General features: G+C 44.1%; 1 long non-coding RNA gene across 3 annotated transcripts in view; it reads left to right on the top strand.

Moving 5' to 3' along the window:
* LOC311522400 overlaps window positions 1-23,084 on the top strand; it is a 67,918-nt gene extending 44,834 nt beyond the window's left edge. The window contains exons 3-5 of one of the 3 annotated variants that reach the window (XR_014712116.1): window positions 16,568-16,681; window positions 21,281-21,404; window positions 22,462-23,084. This is a non-coding gene — a long non-coding RNA (uncharacterized lncRNA). Of the gene's footprint in view, window positions 1-16,519; window positions 16,682-21,280; window positions 21,405-22,461 lie in introns of all 3 variants that reach the window. The other 2 variants (XR_014712115.1, XR_014712117.1) reach the window with 2 other exon arrangements.
* The last annotated feature ends 447 nt before the right edge of the window (window positions 23,085-23,531 follow it).

Here is a 23,531-nt window from a genome sequence, read left to right as displayed (position 1 = left end):
AGATGCAAGCGGAATGTCTCAGGGACCCTGGGGACAGTGTACATTATAGTGTTCCTTATGTCTGGCTACCTCCAGTACCTGCTACTAGATGCCAGCAGGCATACAGGGTGGACAAGGTCCTGGACAACCCCTCTTGAGGCTGAGAAGCATCAGCATGCTCATTAGCGAGGCCCCCCACTTAGCACTCAGTGGAACATTTAGTTACCATTCTGCCTGGCTTTAGTGTGGTTGTACTGTGTGGGGTTAAAAGTTTCAGGCATCTTCTTCCAACCTGCACACGCACATATGACAAGGCAGGATGTAGCCTACAGAATGGACCAACTGTTTCAGCTTTATAACAGATTTCCAATGGATGCCCGAGAAGCCATATATTTGCCTGGTGAGCTTGTCTCTATGGGTATGTCTACACAGCGGCTGGGAGCGTGCTTCCCAGTATGGGCAGACAGACCTGCTTGAGCTCGCACCCTGAAAATATCAGTGTGGCTGCAGCAGTACAAACCCGCCTGAACCTTGCAGTACATTCTATTCCGAGCTGCTGCCTCCAGTGCTGCGGCCACAATGCTATTTTTGATACACCAGCTTCAGCAGAGCTAGTGCATCTGTCTACTGGGGCTGGGCTGGCATACTCTAAAATCTGTCTCCAGCAATAGGGTTAATCTGCTTCCTCCAGAGGCAGGGAGTGTCTGCAGTCCTGCCCTAGCCAATCCCGTATTCTTATTAAACGTGCCATATGATATTTTAATAGCCACACAGAACCTCATTTTTTAAGAGCTCATCCAAAAGACACCCTTCCCCCACCACTTACACAGAGTAAACTCAGTTTTATTTGCCTACCAAGAACAAAAGACACAGGTAGTTGACCCTGCCAGGATTAGAACCAGTATTCCCAGAGTTTCACAATCAATTCACAGACCCTTAAGCTACCCTTTCAGCTAATCCCTGCAAAGGCACATCATCCTGTGTCTGAAGCATCACAGTCACCATTATTTCACTTTCATCATCTTAATTTTCATTTAAATACAGCGAACGGATGATTGGCATGGCTGTGCCTTTTTGCATTCAGGAACAGTGTGCTTCAACAAGTATATGTGCCTTCTCTTTGGTTTAGGAGATTATGGGGATATAGCAGGCAGGATGCTATGGATCTCTCTTTCTCTCTCATTCACACTCCCCCTCTCTCTCCCTCCATCCCTCCAAATCACCAGTTACACACCTGAATAATTCCAAATTAAAAAACAATAAGAAATGATTGAGTTAAAAAGAACCAGTGATACAGATAAGCTATTACCAGCAGGACAGTGGGGTGGGAGGAGGTATTGTTTCATGATCTCTGTGTGTATATAATGTCTGCTGCAGTTTCCATGGTATGCATCCGATGAAGTGAGCTGTAGCTCACGAAAGCTCATGCTCAAATAAATTGGTTAGTCTCTAAGGTGCCATAAGTACTCCTTTTCTTGATACAGAACTGTTTCTCTCTTACTGGTAATTCGAAAGAAATCCTGTAGAAAGGTGACTATAACAGATGTGAAAGAAAATGCCAGGCACACGATAGTTTGGGATTGTATGTACATTGCTGCATGCATACTATAATGTCAATGAAAAATGTTTCCATGCAGATGATGATGAAACTACATTTCTTTGTGATTTAAAGCTCTGATGTGACAAATCATGGCACTTGAGGTTGTATTAAAAGGATTGCTGAAAACAGAAGTAGACATGTCACTGTAATAATGCAATTGTAACAGACCTGCTGTTGGTACACAGCGTACTGTTCAATGAAAGAACAATCATCAAGGTATTTACTAAATCTATATCTAGACATATAAAGTAAATATACTGCGTGCATACATTTATTTCTATTTGGACAATGTGCCTACTGGTATTTCCAAGCTCTAGGCACATGAGTGATTAATAATCTTTAACACACACACACAAACATTCCCACAATCCAATGCCAACAGTGAGACACTCTCCACTGTAATGTTTTCCATACACAAAGAGCAAACCATGCATTTTCAGTCCTCTCACAATCCTGCCATGCAATGGACAGGTCAGAGCGCTTTTTTATGTTTAAAGGTCCAGTATACAGAAAACTGGATCATAGGTACATACACCACACCCAGACAATGAAAACTTAGATTCTCCCTATTCAGTGCACTAAATCCCTCAAAGAAATTATGGGTAGATATAGAGGCTTTCCTATGAGTGCTGAAGGCCAGTGGAGATTTCACAAAACTACCTCTGCTTTGGCCCATTGTTAGTAATTATTTGCTTCGAGGCTAAAACTAGCAGGCACTTTAATGGTGTACATCTTTCTGATCCTACAGATACTAATGAATTCCTGGATACATGTGACCTTAGGACCAGTACCTTTTGTTTGTATACATTTTAGTTATGATTTTCAGGATTTTAAATTATGTTTACAGTATTTTAAATAACACTAATAATGAGCAGAAATTCCTTACAAAATTGTTTAAGGCTGACCATAAGAGAAGTATGCAGACCAACTACAACGGAGAAACATGCCATTCTCTTTGTTTGGGTGTGTGAGGGGGTAATAGTAAGTGCAATGAGAAACTTAATTTCAGCAGTTTGCTCTTTGTGGTAAATTGGTTTAAAGCCCAGGCTTTACTTCATAGTCACAAAACAAGGTCCTGATTCTCATTCTTGTATCCCTGCACCAGCCTCCTTTGAGCTCCTCATATTTTTGGGGCAGCTAGAGGCTTGCCTGCCTGGCACCTGGTGCAAATTAGAGCAGCACAGTGTGCTGTGGCTATGTCCCTTCTTTCCTTTGGTGCTCCTGACAAAGCAGGGACTAGTGGATTCATTGTGGCAGTTGGATGCAGGCTACAGAACACCCCCTTAGGCTGGAGTTGTTTCCCAGTGGGAGATTTGCCAGCCCAAGGAATGCAGAATCAGGGGTTAAAAGAGGATCTTTTTAAAGTTAATTGCATAGCATAGCATTCTTGCTGTGAGATGGAGTCAAGCCAAAAGGCTTGGATCAAAATCTGTATCCCAACTTTTCATTGCTTAGAGATGTTCAGATCTGGGGTTTTGGTTCACCCCATTATAAACAAAAGGGAGACTCTCCACTTAATATTAAGAAAATCCTTTAAAAATATGAAGAAATCCTTAAACATACTAATCAGTGGCAGCACAAGGGTCTAGGAAAAAATTGCAAGGGCTATAAAAGCTCTCTCAGAAATTCTCTGCATTATGAAAGAGACCCACAAATTCTTCATTCTTGAAAGAAAGCACATGTTGAAATTCCTTGGCTGATCAGCCAAAATGAGCAGCGTAGTTCCTATGCTCTCTCCCAGGAGAGGAAGTACAACATGTCTTTTTTCCTCATCCTGAGGATATCTTCATTTTGCTGCATTCTTAGTAGAATATTATATACTGTTATACTAGGAAGTTGTTAATGATCTCTTCTAGGCTTCAAAGGACAAAGTCTCAAAAGAGCTTTGTGGCTAAATAGTTTGCACTTCTACAGACTTCCATCCAAGAACCTCAAAAGCTGTTCAAATTCCTGTGGAATAAACTCTTGTCTCTCATGTGAAGGAGATATTTGTGTCCAGAAGTTGGCAAGAAAGGAGTTAACCCTCTCCCTCTGTCTAGAACATGAACCAGTTGTCTGTGCTGAGCATGGGGATTTACAGGGTAGTAGGCCAGGGTGAGCTGTAGGAAATTAATCACCCCTGGCACTTATCTATAGGAGGGATGTGCTGTGGGGAATTGGGGTGTGGGTTTAGCAGGTTGGAGGGGGCCAGATCCTGCATTACACCTGGCACCTTGTTATTCCAGTGAAAAGTGGGTGTAAAATGCTACCAAATCGGATTGGTAACAATTTACATCAACTCTGCCCTAGTGTAAATGACTGCATGAGGTGTGGGACAATGGAGCTCAGAAGAAAATCAGGCTCCCCCACCTAACTTTTCTATGGAATTTGGCTAAAATGAACTACATCTTATTCCTTTCTTTTGGACATGGCTGAGGGATAGATGACCTACTGCACTAGGTTTGGCTCTTAAAGAGACAGGAAAGATTTTACATTTTGTTTCATAATAAAATGCAGGGCAAAGGTATTAAAACTCCACCAAGGAGTGCAAAATCCTTTTGTGCACCAACCAGCCTATCACAGTATCATCTCATGTTACAGACTGAGAGTTTAATTGACTCATCCAAGGTCACATAGCAAGTCCATACAGAGGCAGGAAAAGAATTATTCCCTTGTACTTTAACCACCACACCACGCTGAAGGAGCAACTTCAAACTGATGTGATTGTTTCATTTATTTTAACAAAAAAGACCAAGGAGAGATGGAAAAGCCCCTCATGTACTATGAAGCTTCCCCCCAACCCACACATTTGCCATTTAGTTTTCTCTTATGGCTCTCCAATCTTTTGGATTTTGGACTCCAAAATTGATTAAAGGATGCAAGAAGAGCTACAAAGCTTCCTGACACACTGCATTTCTCCTCACTCCTTTACATCTCCTGCCCCAGGCATTGCTGCTGCCTGACAGAATATTGTGCTCTGTCCCCAGCACAAAAGTGTGTGTTGGCAAAATGTTCAAGACAAGAAATGAATCCAACAGCAGCCCTATTTTCCATTCAAATTAGCCTGTGAGAATCATCAGGATAACAATACAAAGCATCAGTCAAACACTCCAAACGGTTTTTGGCTCAGGAAAAGGCAACCAAATCAGAGATGGGACTCAAATTCCACATGTGGTGGTGTGATGCTATTGTACCCCTAAACTACAAATCGCACCAACTAATGCACCTTAATTAGAGGAGAGGCTTAAAGCTCCATGGATCAAATTGACCCCTCATGAAGCCCTTTATTGGCAAGTGGTTTCTGGGAGCAACAGGATCATATGTCAAACAGACATGTTCCAGCTGCAAGATTCAGATCCAAGACTGTTCAGACTTGGGGTTTTAGATCAAATCTGTCTCTAGGCTTAACTGTCTCAAGCAGGAAACCCGATTGATTTTTTAGGTCAAAGAAAAGTCCAAAGAAGCAGAACCGTAATAAATCAGAGTTTTCCTGATTAATGAGGAGTCTCTTTATGTCATTTTGCCAATAAGAAAGATAGACATGATCTCTGGAAGCACCTGCTGTGTTATTGCCAACACTCCTCAGACTGTTACAGATAGGCATTACACAGAGAATAGCAAAAACTTCTCTCAGCAAAATGGGGAAACCAACACTGTGCTGGGCAGTTAATGAAATGCTGCTGGGGGGAACAGAGGAAGGTACGAGGCATGACCAAATCCAGGCACTGCAGTTGAAAGGAAATGAATTAGCCCAGACAACTGAGAGAGAATACTCAAAGGTCATTGAGGTAGCTAAGCAACAGGGAGGAAAAATCCTCCATCATGGTATTTCCAGTTGGAAATAACACAAGAAACGACATTTCTATTTAGTTGTAGTATGTCTAGTGGTTAGATTATGTGACTGGGAGTTCTATTTCTGATCCTGTTGCAGAGTTGCTACATGATCTTGGGTAAATAAATTAATTCTTCTGTGTCTTTCAGTTACCCCGTCTTGTAAATGCATATAATAGTATGTCCTTACTATGTCACAAGAGCATTGGGAGGCTTAATTCAGTAATGTTTGTAAAGCATTTTGAGACCCTCAGATAAAAGGTGCTATAGAAGTTCAGAGTAGTTTTTTGTTTATTTGTAACATGTAGACACACAACGGGAACCATTTCAACATGTGTTAGTGTAGGTGGGAATGACGCACTTGGCTGGCTTCTAAGCCAGCCGCTGCTACAGTGCTAAATAAATTCCATAAAATAAATCTTGATAAATAATAAACAATGAATCTTCCTACCTGCTACTATGAAACCCAATATATTTCATTTTTAATATACAAGTATGCATACATTCAAATGTATGTATAGCTACCTATGTAATGGTCATCTTAAAATGTCAGTTGCCTTGTATAACTCCTCAGATAATTAAGGGGAACATTCTTTCCTGGAATCACAAAAGTATGCTGGAGGATGTAGAATTTCTTGTGAGGGATCCTGCATACTGGAACAATAGCTCTGTCATCCTTTTAGAGGACTGCCTGCTCCTTGGCCAGATGGCAATGCAAGCTGAAGTGCAGAAAGGCATCAGGTGTTTTTACACCATAGTTTACTACTGTCAGAGGAAGCCCAGGTGACCTGGTGTCAACAAATGCCTGAGCCCATTCTTCAAGCTTTTAAGGCTGTTCACTATATCGGGGGTACTCGTGCATTTTATAGAATACATTTTATTAGTGCAGACAAAACCTTAGTGTTAAAGCACAAGACTAAGAATCCAGGGATCAAAGTTCTATTCCTATTTCTGTCATAGACTCTCTGGGCCTGGTTCTCCACTGCCTAGCACCTTGTGTAGTCATACATACCCGGGCAAAGTGGATGTAAAATGCTACAATTCTAATTTGTAGCTTTTACACTTTGCACGAGTGTCAAATACTACAGAAGATACAAGGCAGTGGAGAATCTGTGTGAGAGAACTAGGGCAGAGGAGACTCTCTATCCCTCAATTTCCCCTTTTTAAAAAATCCCTTGCAAGGATGTTGTGAGGCTGATTTTGAAAATCTTGGATGGAAGCTACTAGAACAGCATCATAACAATAAGAGTTTGCTTGTTTGGTACATCTGTTTGCAGGTTTTTTCTTTGGATATGTCTATACAGCAAAGAAACACTCGTGGTTGGCCTGTGCCAGCCAACTTAGGCTCCTGGGGCTCAGGCTGCAGGGCTGTTTCATTGCTGTGCAGACTTCCGGGTTCTAGGACCCTGTAGGGTGGGAGGATCCCAGAGTTCAGGCTCCAGCACAGGTCCCAAGTCTACAGAACAATGAAACAGCCCCTTAGCCTGAGCCCCCCATCGGCTGGCATAGGCCAGCCGCAGGTTTTTCTTTACTGTATAGATATACCCTTATTGGGCTTAATAGTTTTCAGCACATATAGCATTTTATGTCACAAATCATTGTGTATTATAGTTACAAATATGTGGCACTTTGACAGAAAGTGAGAGAACAGGTAATATTACTACTAAGCTAAATGAACAATCAAAAAAAAATTACTGCCAGCTCAAAGTTTCTCTTTACTCCCAACATGCATATCAACTCTTGCCCACTCGCCCTCTTTCTCAATCTCTCTCTTACAGACACACACAAAGGAAGACTAAAGTAACTGTTAAGAATCAGTTTGTGAGAGCTCTCCTGATTATAATCAAAATTGGAGGTGTAGAACAGAAAATTTCACTCCGTGATAGTCTGGTTTAAACATCAAGCCCTGACATGTCCTTCAGTTAATTTACTGAATTAGCAAAGATATTTGAAAGTTTTCCAGATATTAAAGGAATCGCAGTTATTGTGAAGTCCTGCTCAGAAGCCCTTATTGTAACTCTAACAAGTTTTACTAATCCTCCTTTAGAAAATGCCAGTATGTTACAATAGTCAAGAGTAGATGCAGCAAAAGCCACTAAATCCTTTTTCAAACTGTGCGTGAACCCACTACCAGAGATCCCCAAAGCACTATACTAGACAGATCTGCCTCCCTTTTTCCAGACTAGGAAAGGTCAATACTGTTAATAGTATGTCCCCAATTATTTTATCAGTTTCACACTCTTCCAATGCCAAGCTTCCCAGCAAAAAGTATATGGATTCCAGCTTCCCCAGCTAAGATTTCAGAGAGGGGCTCAAGTTACATAAATTGAATCCAAATTTTGCAACTTTTTTAGCTATTTGTATAGCTCTGGACACCGCAGTACTTTAAGGCCAAAATTTTAAAAGGTATTTAGGTGTCTAAAGAGGCAGATAGGCACCTAGTGGGATTTTCAAAAGCACCTCGATGTCTCACTCCCATTGAAGTCAATGGGAGGTGCCTGTTTGCATCTTTAGGCACCTAAATACCTTTAAAAATCTGTCCTTAAGTGCTCAAATTGAGATTCCAACATGCACACTCAGCGGTACTCAAATCCAAAGTTTTGATTCAAAGCCAACTCTAAAGAAAGAGAGAGACCATTTGCAAAACTCAGAAGCAGTTTTAGATTCTGAATACTCCCAAAATTAAAGGGTGATCTGATAAAAAGTTTGTATTACTAACTTTTCTGCCACACACATGCATCCTAAAGTATTTTCTATTTAAAATAAGTCAATACCACAGTGGCATCTTGAAGGATCCTGATCCTCACTACGTTATTTCAGTCTGGGGCAGTGCAGTTAACCCATAGTACACCAATGTGTGACTCGCTGTAATAAAACTGATGTCCTTGAATAGGCTTACTCTGACCTTTCAGGAGATGGGCTATGCTTTAAAAATAGAGGAATTTGGATTCTCTCTTAAGCATCCAGATAGATGGAGTTTGAGGCACTCGCATTATTTCTTCAGCCTGTGTTTGCCTTCCCAGAAAGATACATAAAGGGGATCATGCCAGGAAAACAGTGGTGTTCTCTCCAATAATCTGGGAGCGTTAAGGAGAGAGAGAAACTTTATAAATAAAAGTATCCCCAGTTGGAAAGAACAGATTTGTACTGAGAAAATGCAGTGTGGAGAAAGATTGCTAAGCTTCTGCTGCAAAACAGAATGAGAAACACCTGCAATGTATCTCCCCTAGGAGAGCAATTAAATGAGAGAAGTTCTAATAAGTACCAATCTATCAGACTCATAGCAAAATTAAGGTACTATTTCTTCTATGGAGGATTTGGAAGCAATTTTAAGGAAGCATATTTTGCCTCTGTGATCAACACTATTATCCAGTGAAAAGAGGAAATGAATGACAGCTAGAGCTCCTGGGTTGTATTCCCATCTCTATTTATTATTATTTGTATTATGGTAGCACAGAGGAGCACTCCAATAATGAAACAGGACCCCCCTCCTTCTACAAACAAACCAAAACGACAGTCTCTGACCCAAAAAGCATAATGACTTAATGTAGGACCTTGGGTGAATCACATATGGCTTGATTCTCAAAGATGGCAATATGCTAAATTCTGCACACATAAATACCCAATGTGCACAGTCAGATGTTTAGCTGCATGTCTAGCTGGCCACAGGAGGAGACATATACTGGTTTTGTGCTCACAAGTATGGTATTTGCTTGTGCACAAGCCTTATTTGTAATCATACTAACCCATCTTTGTAAATCAGGCTCTCTGATTCAATTTTCCTGGTGAATGTACCTACCTCATGGGGTGCAGTTGTTATTTAGATGGCAGTGGTGCCCAGTATGCTGGGTACTTTCCAAACACAGGGGACTATGGTCCTTGCCCTTTAGGGGTTAATAGGCAAAGACATACAGACAAGAGAAGAAAAAAGGGATGAAAAATACAAGAGTGATCAACGTGATAATAGGCATATATTTAGAATCATAGAATCATAGAATATCAGGGTTGGAAGGGACCCCTGAAGGTCATCTAGTCCAACCCCCTGCTCGAAGCAGGACCAATTCCCAGTTAAATCATCCCAGCCAGGGCTTTGTCAAGCCTGACCTTAAAAACCTCTAAGGAAGGAGATTCTACCACCTCCCTAGGTAACGCATTCCAGTGTTTCACCACCCTCTTAGTGAAAAAGTTTTTCCTAATATCCAGTCTAAACCTCCCCCACTGCAACTTGAGACCATTACTCCTCGTTCTGTCATCTGCTACCATTGAGAACAGTCTAGAGCCATCCTCTTTGGAACCCCCTTTCAGGTAGTTGAAAGCAGCTATCAAATCCCCCCTCATTCTTCTCTTCTGCAGGCTAAACAATCCCAGCTCCCTCAGACTCTCCTCATAAGTCATGTGTTCCAGACCCCTAATCATTTTTGTTGCCCTTCGCTGGACTCTCTCCAATTTATCCACATCCTTCTTGTAGTGTGGGGCCCAAAACTGGACACAGTACTCCAGATGAGGCCTCACCAATGCCGAATAGAGGGGAACGATCACGTCCCTCGATCTGCTGGCAATGCCCCTACTTATACATCCCAAAATGCCGATGGCCTTCTTGGCAACAAGGGCACACAGTTGACTCATATCCAGCTTCTCGTCCACTGTCACCCCTAGGTCCTTTTCCGCAGAACTGCTGCCTAGCCATTCGGTCCCTAGTCTGTAGCGGTGCATTGGATTCTTCCATCCTAAGTGCAGGACCCTGCACTTATCCTTATTGAACCTCATCAGATTTCTTTTGGCCCAATCCTCCAATTTGTCTAGGTCCTTCTGTATCCTATCCCTCCCCTCCAGCGTATCTACCACTCCTCCCAGTTTAGTATCATCCGCAAATTTGCTGAGAGTGCAATTCACACCATCCTCCAGATCATTTATGAAGATATTGAACAAAACCGGCCCCAGGACCGACCCTTGGGGCACTCCACTTGATACCGGCTGCCAACTAGACATGGAGCCATTGATCACTACCCGTTGAGCCCGACAATCTATCCAGCTTTCTACCCACCTTATAGTGCATTCATCCAGCCCATACTTCCTTAACTTGCTGACAAGAATACCGTGGGAGACCATGTCAAAAGCTTTGCTAAAGTCAAGAAACAATACATCCACTGCTTTCCCTTCATCCACAGAACCAGTAATCTCATCATAAAAGGCGATTAGATTAGTCAGGCATGACCTTCCCTTGGTGAATCCATGCTGGCTGTTCCTGATCACTTTCCTCTCACGCAAGTGCATCAGGATTGATTCTTTGAGGACCTGCTCCATGATTTTTCCAGGGACTGAGGTGAGGCTGACTGGCCTGTAGTTCCCAGGATCCTCCTTCTTCCCTTTTTTAAAGATTGGGACTACATTAGCCTTTTTCCAGTCATCTGGGACTTCCCCGGTTCGCCACGAGTTTTCAAAGATAATGGCCAATGGCTCTGCAATCACAGCCGCCAATTCCTTCAGCACTCTCGGATGCAACTCGTCCGGCCCCATGGACTTGTGCACGTCCAGCTTTTCTAAATAGTCCCTAACCACCTCTATCTCCACAGAGGGCTGGCCATCTCTTCCCCATTTTGTGATGCCCAGCGCAGCAGTCTGGGAGCTGACCTTGTTAGTGAAGACAGAGGCAAAAAAAGCATTGAGTACATTAGCTTTTTCCACATCCTCTGTCACTAGGTTGCCTCCCTCATTCAGTAAGGGGCCCACACATTCCTTGGCTTTCTTCTTGTTGCCAACATACCTGAAGAAACCCTTCTTGTTACTCTTGACATCTCTTGCTAGCTGCAGCTCCAGGTGCGATTTGGCCCTCCTGATATCATTCCTACATGCCCGAGCAATATTTTTATACTCTTCCCTGGTCATATGTCCAACCTTACACTTCTTGTAAGCTTCTTTTTTATGTTTAAGATCCGCTAGGATTTCACCATTAAGCCAAGCTGGTCGCCTGCCATATTTACTATTCTTTCGACTCATCGAGGTTTGTCCCTGTAACCTCAACAGGGATTCCTTGAAATACAGCCAGCTCTCCTGGACTCCTTTCCCCTTCAAGTTAGTCCCCCAGGGGATCCTGGCCATCCGTTCCCTGAGGGAGTCGAAGTCTGCTTTCCTGAAGTCCAGGGTCCGTATCCTGCTGCTTACCTTTCTTCCCTGCGTCAGGATCCTGAACTCAACCAACTCATGGTCACTGCCTCCCAGATTCCCATCCACTTTTGCTTCCCCCACTAATTCTACCCGGTTTGTGAGCAGCAGGTCAAGAAAAGCGCTCCCCCTAGTTGGCTCCTCTAGCACTTGCGCCAGGAAATTGTCCCCTACGCTTTCCAAAAACTTCCTGGATTGTCTATGCACCGCTGTATTGCTCTCCCAGCAGATATCAGGAAAATTAAAGTCACCCATGAGAATCAGGGCATGCGATCTAGTAGCTTCCGTGAGCTGCCGGAAGAAAGCCTCATCTACCTCATCCCCCTGGTCCGGTGGTCTATTTCTCTAGCTTCATGTTGGTTGCTCTCTTTTTTGTTATATTTTTAACTTTAATGTGCTACACTAACTCACAGTTTTATTATTAGTTTTGGTACTCTATGCCAGAAGTGCCTAGAATTTGTTATTATATAATGAATAAGAGAGGAGATGGCAGGAAAAGAAAGGGTGGTCTCACAGTAAAGGCAATTGAATGTTGCATTGCAGGATTCTGTCCCTGCTTCTGCCTCAGAGTTCCTATGTGATGGTGGGCAAGTCATTTACCCAAACTTTTCACAGGTGGTCATTTACTGTGTGTTCCTCATATTCTGAGTGCCTGAACTGAGAACCTGGGTGTTTGATTTGCAGAAGTGCTGAGTACTCACAGCAGCAAATTAAGTCAATGGAAGCTCTGCTTTGTACATATTAAGTGCTGCATAATGATAAGTACTCTGAAAAATCAGGTCCTAGGCATCTCAGATTAAGCACCCATAGTTAGTGGATACTTTTAACACAAATCTTTCTGTGCCTTAGCTCCCCATCTGTAAAATGGGGATAACACTTCCTCCTCACTTTACAGGCATGGTTGAAAATTAATTCGTACCTGAGTGCTTCACAAATATAGTGATGAGTACCACAGAAAAGGCCCTGAGGAAATTAATAATTCTGTTATCAGAGCAAGGTGTCAGTAGTATGCAGTAAGTAAGACGCAGGATTGCACACTGAATGAGGAGAAAACAAATAGCTGCTCATCAAGTGAGCACCATCCATTCTCTGTGCTGAATGAAGCAGGGGTCCAGAGGAAAAAATCATATATGATCATGTAATTAAAGACTATATAATAATGCATATGCAAAAGGAGGTTAAATTAAGGTTGCACAGAGATTTCCTAACATTTGAGTCCTTGATTTTGCAATCTTAACAATGTTCTATTAATGTAATTTGTGGGTATAATTTCCTAGGTTTTAAAAAAGTAAAATAAAAAAGCAAATTCCAGTAGGTGGCATCATATTAACACCAACACTGGTCATCAGCAGAGCTAGAATATTTAGATTCACCTCAAAGACCCCTACCACTTAGAGTAGCTAATAGCAGTAGCAGAGCATTATCCTTTACTCACCAAGGAATGGTGAGACTCCGGGATCTTGGGTTCCATTACAGGCTCTGGAAGGGAGTATCCCCACAGACTCTTCTGCCCATTCCCCTCCCCCAAGTTTGATCTCTCCAACTGGCCCTTTCCCAGTCCTATCTCTTCACAACCCCTGGCTCCTCATCCAGACCCAGTTCCCACTCTTTAGATTTACCTTCTTGTTTCCTTGCCCAGCACATCCTAGTCTCATTCCTCCACCCCCTACCCCAACTTCCAGTTCCAATCTCCTTGCCTAGCCAGTCCCAGTTCCCTCTCACCTGGCTCCCTTATCAAATCTATATTTCTCCACACCTGGTCTCCATCTGAACACCCCCACCCATGTTCCTCATCTCCTTTGGTTTTCAGCTCCAGGCTCCCTCCCTGGACTCCGTCCAATTTCATCATCCCTCCCCCAGCTTCTTGTCCCAGTCTCTTTGCTGAACCAGACCCATTTTCTTCCTGTACCCCAGCTCCTCATCTGATTTGTCTCCCCTCCCCCCCACAACTCCTTTGCCCTATCCCACCAGCTCCTAGTCCCAATCCCCTCTATGACATTTTGTGTTTCAACACAGACCAGTAAGAGGTTGCATCACTGCCTGTCCTGTAACCCTGGTGCCTTGATGCTCTGCTGCTATGACTCACAGCCTGGACACCAAGCAGCCAGCTGATAAGCATAGTTCCCTGAGTTTCTGTATGCTGTGCAGCCCTTGTTCAGCACTCTGACCCTAGCAGCCTACCTACAACACAACAGCCCCGCCCTGGTCTCTACAGCCTTGGTCACTACTTGCTACATATTAGGAAGTCCCTTGCCATCTAGCATTGGGATGCTCTTAGAGCCAATCCTCCTCCCTTACAAAACTGTAGAAGGGTTAGCCACTGGCTGACCAGGAGACAGCTGGTCAGAACCATCTTTGCTGGACAGGGCATATGCCACCATATTTTCTTTCCCCTTTATATGGAAAAAACCTGTTTTGTCTCTTTTGTCTGTTCACAGTATCTAACACATAAAATCGGAGAGTATCCATAATTTCATCTACTGTGTTGCTACAAACATTTCACAGTGATATTAATGATCAGTGTGTTATTAGATTTCAAACAGTATATTACATGTCACCTTTTAAATAAATATCATTACTCCTGTGTATGAGGTGTAGTGAGTATGTCAGGCTTGACAAGAGTTGCTGACACAGAATGGTGAACCACCAATGGGCCTCTGGCTACCCAATGGCTGCCAGTCCTCACCCACATTGCCCTCCCTGGTTCCCATTTCTAGTCTTCTCCATACTCCAGCCTCCTTGCCCAGCCAGTCTCAATCTTCTCCCCACCCCACTCCCAGCCTCCAGCCTGTCTCCTTGTCCCAATCTACTTCCCCCACCTCCTCAGTTCCAGTTCTTGTTCCTTCTGCATTCAAATAAGGCAACTTCCTTCTCCATATAGTCTGAGCCCAACAAGATTACTGAGAGTACAAGAAAGAGAGTTTCCCTTGCTCTCAATTCCAGTACCCAGCCGCAGCCCACATCAGTCCAGAGGTGCAGCTGCAGGCAAAGTATTAGAACGTGCCCACTACAGATGGAATCTTTGGAAAATTTAACTGCAAAGCTCTAGCTAGTCTCAGCTGTAAACTGATTGTTCAGTTCACATAGATACCTACAATAACCCATATTGTCTTCAGGTCCCAAGGAAACAAACCTGCTACTGGCTCTGATATAGCCTGCGGAGACAAGTACATAAAATGTTGATAAACCCCAGAACAAAACAAGTCAAAGTAACTCATTTTCTGATTTCCTATTTCCCTGTTGAATAAGTCATTTGTGAGCTATAACCATCAGCCTGATTCAGGCAAAAAGAAAACACACTGGAGCATGCCCAGCATTTTCACATGGAAAGTGCAATTAAGGAACCCGTTTACTAATAATTTGCTTTATGAATAATAAAAACACTCATATAACATTTACACCCATAGATCCCAAAGCACTTTACAAAGTTGAATAAGTATTGTCCCCAGCATAGGAAACTGAAGCAACTTGCTAAACACAGCCAGTCAATGGCAGAGACAGTATTAAAACCCACATTTTGAGTCTTAGTTTTATACTCTATCCACTAGATGATGATGCTCTGCAATGACTACATGGGTGTAACTAAAATTATATTTGATTATATACAAAATTCATTGTAACAGAATATGCTGGCCCTTTAATTGCAGGCTCCAGGCCCAGCTCTCCTGCTATCATATTAGTCTCAGGACTTAGAGATTCTAGCATTTGAAGTTCACAGATGGACTAATAGAAACTGTAGGAGGAAAGCAGTGTATGCTGGGAAAAGCCTTTTGTCTGGATGGTGAGAGCAGCTGTAGTCATCTCTTGATGGAGTTCTCTAGTAACTGGGTCTGCCCATAGAGCTCACAGCAGAAAGGGAGTTGGGGAAGAACTTTGGGAGAGGCTGTGCTGAAGAAGCCCATAGAAGATCCAGGGAGAAGTCCTTTCAAAAAAGGGAGGGAGGGAAGCAGCCCTAGGATGTAGTCTGGGGTGGGAAAAAGAATGAGATGGGCCAATACAGCTGCTTCGTGGGGGTGGGCATCCCTTACTAGCAGTCAGTTCCAAACTCCCTCCTCTTGCCTAAGGTAGGGGGAAAACCCCACTTAGAGCCTATGAGGAGACAGGAATTCACCCAGAAATCACTCCAACAGTGTGGTCATAAACAACTGGTTTCATGAGCAAACAAACTGTCCAAGTGGCCCCCCCCCAGCTTCAGACCCCCACTCACATAGCAGGGACCCCCTTCCATTAGGGCTTTCTCCAATTCTTTGATGCAGTGGAGGGCAATGTGCTCAGGCCACTTCCTGGGTCTGTTCCCCAAACTGGAACTCAGACTCAGCCTGCTGTGTCCCTGCCACAGCCCACACAGCTGTTTTTCCAAAAGCAGGAGAGAGGAGTTGGTAGCAGAAAGTAGAGGAGGGATTTCTTTCCAGAGTTCTGCCAGGGCGGAGAGGCCAAGTTCTGTTTGCTTATCTGAATGCCAATCAGCGCTCTGGCGGAAGTAAATGTTTATACTGGCTGCTGCTGAGCTGTGGAATAGGGCTTGTGTTGGCTCCTAGGGCTGAAGTCTATGGTAGACAGAGTGCATGGGTTCTTCTTAGCTTTAGTAGTGTTATGTTGTGCTCATACATCTTGTTGTAATTAAGGGATGAAGGACTAGTTGTGGATCTCTGCAAACAAGGGGTGAAGGTTGAACCAATGCTGGATAGGGGGCTGAGGCTCAGAGAGTGAAACTAAGCAACAGTTTTGTTTGGGCTTTGGTGTTGCTGACTTTTGCAATTTTATTGTGATATTTGCTATGGGTTTTTTTTGAAGGTCCTAGCTCCTGGAGTCAAGTGACTGAGAATTTTTTGTTTTAATGAAAGCTAGGTTTCTAGTCCCTACTGTTGTGGAAAAAAGCTTGAAAAATATGAACCCTAAAGACTCAAAACCCATAAGGTAAATAAAAAGAATCCAACGTTTGTTTTTTTTTTAATTTAATGATTTTAGGGGGTCCTTGACTCATTATTTTTGGACTTTTGGGTTTCGCAATACCAGGGCATATGTTCATTGGAATTTACAGTGGAAGGAGAGAACTGTTTGGCTGGAAGGCTAAACTAACCAACTGGTGAGCTGGAAATGGATTCTACGGCCACACCTAATGCGGGAAAGGTAAGCCTCTGTTACGGTAATATTGTTCAATGGTCATTCAAGATGTGATCTTCAACTGTTGTTTCTTTGAAAAATAATTTCTCTTTAAAAGCTGGGAATCAGAGGAGAATTGCCTTTAAATATAGAATACTGAGACATTAGTTTAAAATGGGTTAAAAATGGTTTTATTTTCTCACTTATTACTAAAGCTAGACTAACTTCCATTAGTTGACTCCCACTACATTAGATGCCTGTTTCTGGATTAGATCATAGACTCATAGAATATCAGGGTTGGAAGGGACCTCAGGAGGTCATCTACTCCAACCCCCTGCTCAAAGCAGGACCAATCCCCAACTAAATCATCTGCTCAAGCACTGTGCTTTTTTTGGGTGGTTGCCTTCTAAAGCTTGTGTTGTGTGCTTCAAGGCTGCTGACCCCGATCCCCATGTCACTATACTTGTTATATGTATTATTCATGATTCATAAAGGAATATCATAGCCTTTCACTGTTCACTTGCATATTGATAGGTTTTGGCATTTGTGGGTATTTTCTTTCTAAAGTGTATGTACCCGTATTCAGAAACTTGTAAGAGAGACATAGGAATGTCTTTAATCAAGTATCATGTAAGATGCAGAAGAGCTGGCAAACCGTGCCAATAGAATAGTTTGTATTCAATAATATGATGCAGTCTTTGTATACAAAAATTAGTTGGCCTCTTCTGCCAGTTCAAATACAGATCATTCAACATAAGGTAGCCTTCCTCAGTAGCACTTGAAGGCAAGCAAACCAGGAGCTGTTTTGCTTCAGAATAAAGAGAGAAACAAATGTCCAATGTGTGAAAATCTATTTTTAATCAGTTGTTTAAGTTTAATAAAATCCATTACATGTGGATGTAAAATATGAGATGCTATAAAATATACTCAACACAAAGGTGTGAAAAATATCTTTTTCCGTATGGGGCATAAAATTTATATTTTATAGCTAAGGTAAATACAAAGTTTTTTCAGAATGTTAGCACACAGCCACTATGAATGACCTTATTTTTATGTTGGGGATCACCTTCTTAAATCTGTGGCATAGAGATCACCACATAGGGCCAAGTTCGATAGAAACTTCATCTGTCTTTTGCAAAGCAGAAGTCCATACAAGCACAGAAAAATTCCACTTCTGCAGTGAAGAAGATGGAGAGACATTATATTGAATCTGGCCTGTATGGAAGACCTGTAACATGATTGCTAAGCAAATTATCTGTTTAGACTAATGCTTGTGCACGTATATGAGAGAGAGAGATCTTAAAATGGAAGGTGAAAAGAGCTCAAATTACCCTAGTGCCTAGGTGAGATGAAACCCTTTAATGCTCATGTACACATGAACACAAAAAATTTATAATCAACCTAGAGTTTGCAGAGTTCTGTTTCATCCTTGGTTGTGACAGGTTTTTTTCATTTTCTTCAAGAGAGAGATAAGTGAGTTCTTGCAGCTAGTGACCCGAAGGAATTGTTGGAGGCACACGCTACTGAAAAATGTGTTTAATAATTATTGGTTTCATATTATTATTATTATTATTTATTATTATTGTTGTCAGATTTAAGATGGAAGAATTCAATGGGAGAGTGTTTTACATGCAATTTACAAAGCAGCAGATACCTAATGGCAACTTTCAAGTTGTGGGCCCAGAGTCTCTATTAATCAGGACAGCAGCAGTCCAGTGGGATTGAGAGCATTTCTGGAAATCTTGCTTGAATGAAGTAGCGATTCTGAGAAGGTGTTCAGTAAAAGGCCTTGAGTAGGACAGAAGCTGCAACCAGGAGAAGGCAGGGACAGAAAAAGACCCCAGCTAGCGGCAGTCACAGGATTATTGGATAAGGCAAGTGGGAGGTGGGAACCAGCCGAGGAGGTAAGGAGGCTGATGCCTCTCAAATATCCCTTTCTTCTGATGTGTTCTCTGCAGGGTTCGTTGGACCAGGGAACTGCTAATAGTTGGCCAACCATATAGAAACATAGAATCATAGAATATCAGGGTTGGAAGGGACCCCAGAAGGTCATCTAGTCCAACCCCCTGCTCGAAGCAGGACCAGTTCCCAGTTAAATCATCCCAGCCAGGGCTTTGTCAAGCCTGACCTTAAAAACCTCTAAGGAAGGAGATTCTACCACCTCCCTAGGTAACGCATTCCAGTGTTTCACCACCCTCTTAGTGAAAAAGTTTTTCCTAATATCCAATCTAAACCTCCCCCACTGCAACTTGAGACCATTACTCCTCGTTCTGTCATCTGCTACCATTGAGAACAGTCTAGAGCCATCCTTTTTGGAACCCCCTTTCAGGTAGTTGAAAGCAGCTATCAAATCCCCCCTCATTCTTCTCTTCTGCAGGCTAAACAATCCCAGCTCCCTCAGCCTCTCCTCATAAGTCATGTGTTCCAGACCCCTAATCATTTTTGTTGCCCTTCGCTGGACTCTCTCCAATTTATCCACATCCTTCTTGTAGTGTGGGGCCCAAAACTGGACACAGTACTCCAGATGAGGCCTCACCAATGTCGAATAGAGGGGAACGATCACGTCCCTCGATCTGCTCGCTATGCCCCTACTTATACATCCCAAAATGCCATTGGCCTTCTTGGCAACAAGGGCACACTGCTGACTCATATCCAGCTTCTCGTCCACTGTCACCCCTAGGTCCTTTTCCGCAGAACTGCTGCCTAGCCATTCGGTCCCTAGTCTGTAGCTGTGCATTGGGTTCTTCCGTCCGTATAGAACTCTGGGTCTGTAAGATAAATGTAGCTCACTGTAACTGTCTCTTCCCACCACCCCCTCTCCTTAAGTGCAGTTTGGGGGAGTGAGGAGAATGCACAAAATTCTTTCTCCCTGTGTGGCAGCCCATCCCAGCAGAACCATTTCTGTTCACCACAACTGTAAAAGATTCATTGCTGAGAACTGCTTGTTAAGTGTTATTCTCCATCTCTTAAATCTCTCTACATAACTTAATATATGAAGATAGCATCTTACATTATCAACCAGGCACAGCAAACTAGACATTCCTTTGTAGTCTGAGCAGCAGTGACATGAGGAGCTCAACACTTTTCAAGCCCAAGCAAGATCAGGAGGAAGTAGGAAGGGTGGTTTGCATTAAGAGAAGAGCAAAGAAAAACACGCTTTTATGCTTCGTCTTATTCAAACCCAAACAATACAGGCCCAGTCCTGCACCCACTGAAGTCAAAGGGAATTTTGTCACTGACTTCAGTGGGTGCAGGACTGGGCCAGCAGTATTTTGCACCTCTAATTTGGACATTTCTTGTAGCAGTTGACCACATTCAGATGACATTAGGTCTCCCCTCACGCCTGTGTGGAACATTCTAGTTCCTTCTTCTATGAGGTATACTGAAACCTAATTCAGGGAGCTTTCTGCTACTTCCTGCTGGGTTTACAAACTCTGGAGTAAATGGGTATGTCTACACTGCAATTAAACGCCCACAGATGGCTCGTGTCAACTGGCCTGGGCTGTTTAACTGCAGTGTAGAAGTTCAGGCTCGGGCTGGAGCCTGGGCTCTGAGACCCTCCCCATTGTGGGGGCTCAGGGCCCAAGCCCAACTATGTACATTGCAGTTGAACAGCTCCATAGCCTGAGCTCTGTGAACCTGAGTCAACTAATATGGGCCAGATCTGTAGATGTTTAATTGTAGTGTAGACATACCAAACACTTGTTGGCCAAAGCACCCCCTCTTGTGGGAAAAAGCTGGAGGAGGGTGTCAGAAAAACTCTACCAATTCCCCCAAAGGATTCTATCAGGGAATTTTGAACCCATTCTCCTCTCCTCTACAGAACAAGCAGCGTTACAGCCCAGGCCTCCAATGGCACTTAGCTGTCATGATTTCCCCTACTGGTTGTTTCTGCTTTAAGGGGGTTATTCTGTTGGGTAGAGTGGCCTTTATCCAGCAGGTAAGGCTGGAGGGAGGAAAGGGAGGCAGACAAAGCTTCTGGCATGCAGGGAAGGGTGTAATGGAGGTGCACCCAGAGCTTCTGGCACGGGGGTGAGAATGGTAAACCATGCAATGGGGGAGAATGGGGTTCACACAGAATCCCTGCTATGCAGGGGAGAAAGGGGCACCCTACTGTGCGGGGCACATAGAGCCTCTGCCATTGCAGGGAGAGAGTGGCAGATATACGGAGCCTGAAGCATGAGGGAGGCGGTTGGGGGAATTGCAGGGAGTCCCTGAAATAGAAAGAGATGGAAGGGTGGCATGAAGGGAGCTTTGGGGGTGGGAAATGGAGGAGTGCAAGGAGCCCTGAGCCCTGGTCTACACTAGGAGTTGAGGTCGAATTTAGTAACGTTAAATTGATTTAACCCTGCACTCGTCCACACGACGAAGCCCTTTTTTTCGACTTAAAGGGCTCTTAAAATCTATTTCTTACTCCACCCCCAACAAGGGGATTAGTGCTGAAATCCGCCTTGCTGGGTCGAATTTGGGGTACTGTGGACACAATTAGACGGTATTGGCCTCCGGGAGCTATCCCAGAGTGCTCCATTGTGACCTCTCTGGACAGCACTCTCAACTCAGATGCATTGGCCAGGTAGACAGGAAAAGGCCCGCAAACTTTTGAATTTCCATTTCCTGTTTGGCCAGCGTGGCAAGCTGCAGGTGAGTGCAGAGCTCATCAGCAGAGGTGACCGTGCAGAGCTCATCAGCAGAGGTGACCGTGATGGAGTCCCAGAATTGCAAAAGAGCTCCAGCATGGACCGAACGGGAGGTACGGGATCTGATCACTGTATGGGGAGAGGAATCAGTGCTATCAGAACTCCGTTCCAGTTTTCGAAATGCCAAAACGTTTGTCAATATCTCACAGAGCATGAAGGACAGAGGCCATAACAGGGACCCGAAGCAATGCCACGTGATACTTAAGGAGCTGAGGCAAGCCTACCAGAAAACCAGAGAGGCGAACGGCCACTCTGGGTCAGAGCCCAAAACATGCCACTTCTATGATGAGCTGCATGCCATTTTAGGGGGTTCAGCCACCACTACCCCAGCCGTGTTGTTTGACTCCTTCAATAGAGATGGAGGCAACACAGAAGCAGGTTTTGGGGACAAGGAAGATGATCGCTCACAGCAAGCAAGCGGAGAAACTGGTTTTCCCAAAAGCCAGGAACTGTTTCTAACCCTAGACCTAGAGCCAGTGCCCCCTGAACCCACCCAAGGTTGCCTCCCGGACCCGCCAGAAGGAGAAGGGACCTCTGGTGGGTGTACCTTTTAAAATAGTATACATGGTTTAAAAGAAAGCATGTTTAATGATTAATTTGCCCTGGCATTTGCGGCTCTCCTGGATGTACTCCCAATGCCTTTGCAAAAGGTTTCTGGGGAGGGCAGCCTTATTCCATCCACCATGGTAGGACACTTTACCACTCCAGGCCTCGGGAATACTCGGGATACTCGGGAATCATTGTAGAACAAAGCATTGCAGTGTATGTTTGCTGGCATTCAAACAACATCCATTCTTTATCTCTGTGTTATCCTCAGGAGAGTGATATCATTCATGGTTGAAATAGGGTGCTTTTCTTAAGGGGACATTCAGAGGTGCCCATTCCTGCTGGGCTGTTTACCTGTGGCTGAACAGAAATGTTCCCTGCTGTTAGCCATGGGGAGGGGGGAGGGGCTACCCACGTGGTGTAGGGAGGCAAAATGCAACCTTGGAACGAAAGCACATGTGCTATGTATGCAATGTTAACAGCAAGGTTTACCGTGAAAGAGTGTACCCATTGTTCTATGAAATATGTCTTTTTAAATACCACTGTCCCTTTTTTTTTCTCCAGCAGCTGCATGTGTTTCAAGGATCACAGGATCTTCTCCTTCCCAGAAGCTAGTGAAGATTAGAAGGTGAAAAAAACGCACTCGCGATGAAATGTTCTCTGAGCTCAGGCTGTCCTCCCACACTGACCAAGCACAGACGAATGCATGGAGGCAGACAATGTCAGAGTGCAGGAAAGCACAAAATGACCGGGAGGAGAGGTGGCGGGCTGAAGAGAGTAAGAGGTGGGCTGAAGAGAGGGCTGAAGCTGAAAGGAGGCGGCAGCGTGATGAGAGGAGGCAGGATTCAATGCTGAGGCTGCTGGAGGATCAAACTAATATGCTCCAGCATATGGTTGAGCAGCAGGAAAGGCAGCTGGAGCACAGACCACCGCTACAGCCCCTGTGTAACCAACTGCCCTCCTCCCCAAGTTCCATAGCCTCCTCACCCAGATGCCCAAGAACGCAGTGGGGGGGCCTCCGGCCACCCAGCCACTCCACTCCAGAGGATTGCCCAAGCAACAGAAGGCTGGCATTCAATAAGTTTTAAACTTTTCAAGTGCTGTGTGGCCTTGTCCTTCCCTCCTCCACCACCCCTCCCAGGCTACCTTGGCAGTTATCCCCGTATTTGTGTGATGAATTAATAAAGAATGCATGAATGTGAAGCAACAATGACTTTATTGCCTCTGCAAGCAGTGATGGAGGGGAGGGTGGTTAGCTTACAGGGAAGTAGAGTGAACCAAGGTGCGGGGGGTTTCATCAAGGAGAAACAAACAGAACTGTCACACCGTAGCCTGGCCAGTCATGAAACTGGTTTTCGAAGCTTCTCTGATGCGCACCGCGCTCTCCTGTGCTCTTCTAACTGCCCTGGTGTTTGGCTGCGCATAACCAGTGGCCAGGCAATTTGCCTCAACCTCCCACCCCGCCATAAATGTCTCCCCCTTACTCTCACAGATATTGTGGAGCAAGTAGTAATAACAGTGGGAATATTGGTTTTGCTGAGGTCTAACCGAGTCAGTAAACTGCGCCAGCGCACCTGTCCAAATGCACATTCTACCACCATTCTGCACTTGCTCAGCCTGTAGTTGAACAGCTC

Source organism: Lepidochelys olivacea (assembly GCF_965140295.1).
Source record: "Lepidochelys olivacea isolate rLepOli2 genome assembly, chromosome: 6".
NCBI lineage: Eukaryota > Metazoa > Chordata > Testudines > Cheloniidae > Lepidochelys > Lepidochelys olivacea.
The sequence above is the reverse complement of the archived record's forward strand: the minus strand, read 5'-3'. Positions and strand labels throughout refer to the sequence as shown.